General features: G+C 36.3%; 1 protein-coding gene across 1 annotated transcript in view; it reads left to right on the top strand.

Annotated features, from left to right (window-relative positions):
- Nucleotides 1–1,294, top strand: part of PRELID2 (PRELI domain containing 2) — a 47,750-nt gene that overhangs the window by 17,652 nt on the left and 28,804 nt on the right. The window lies entirely within an intron of this gene.

The raw sequence follows: 1,294 nt of genomic DNA, 5'->3' as shown, positions 1-1,294 counted from the left end.
TTTAACTTTTATGTATCTTCATATGCCTATTGCAGGTGTTCTGCAGTGGTTTTGAATTATTTAATATTTATTCTATTTATAGTGTGTTATTTATGATATTGTTGTTTTTAATTGCAATTATGAGCATAATCACTTATTCCCAGGATTTACTCAGGACTTGTGCATATGTTACCTAGTAGGCAGGTTTACTGGCTGGTCTAAGGACTATTGTTATGACCCCCAGAGATATGCTGGACAATGCACCTTTGTGTTTAGTTTGTAAGCCTAGGTTCAAGAATGAGCCTGAACCATGATGCGTTAGTCTGGAAGACTGAGAGGGATGAATGAGTGTTTGGTGCTGAGCTGTATCCATAGACATCCTGGCCCAGATTAGCATGTATCCAGACTGGCCCAGCCTGTTTCAGCCTGGGCATGAAGAGGGTAGTTGAGCTTCTGGAAGGTCTGACCAATACTCATTCAGAAATTATTGTGGGTTTTTCTGCTGTATTGCAAAGTATGCATTTGCCAAAAAGCCCCATGTTCTACAGAATTACACTCTTAAAAATAATAAGGCTGATGAGGAAAATAATTTTGGTGTCATGCCCCTGCTTGAGTTGATTTCTTGTATGTTGTTTAGGTCAGGAGTGGCAAACTTTTTCTGTAAAGAGTCAGATGAAGTTAGACTTTGTGGGCCATGAGGTAAAATTGAGCTATTTTGTAGGTATTTTATAACAAGAGCGAAACCAATTTGCACACATTTTATTAAAAATATAATAACAGCAGTAGAGTATACTTTTTTTGTAATATAGGTCTAAGAATATAATTATTAGAATAATGGAATATATATATTTTTTGGCGGGGGGAGATAACATTTAGCTGATCTGAAATAAAAAATTAGTTTTTTCTACTATCAAACTGGTTGTAAATGTTTATTTGTAAAGACCGTTCTTATCTTGTGAACCCTACAAGCACAGGTAATGGGCTGGATTTAGCTTGTGGACTATCATGGACTATAGTTTGCCAATCCTTGCTTTGGATAAATAAATATTGTTTGATTAATCCAAATGGGTCTGTATTTGATCTGTCCATCATTCTGAACATAGTAATTATTTAGGCAGACAGTGGTTGTACATTTTGATCCTGTGAGATACATAAAGTAGGCATTATTATTCCCATTTTATTGATGAGCAATGTCTTGAAGAGATATGTGCACCCAATATGTGCATGGCTGCTTGCCTGCCTTCCTTCCTTTTACAAGTACATATTGAATACCTGCTTTGTGCTAAGCACTGTGTTACGTGTGGGTAAATGGATC

The sequence above is a fragment of the Myotis davidii genome, unplaced genomic scaffold, assembly GCF_000327345.1.
Source record: "Myotis davidii unplaced genomic scaffold, ASM32734v1 scaffold89, whole genome shotgun sequence".
NCBI classification, from domain to species: domain Eukaryota; kingdom Metazoa; phylum Chordata; class Mammalia; order Chiroptera; family Vespertilionidae; genus Myotis; species Myotis davidii.
This window is presented reverse-complemented; position numbering and strand designations above follow the sequence as displayed.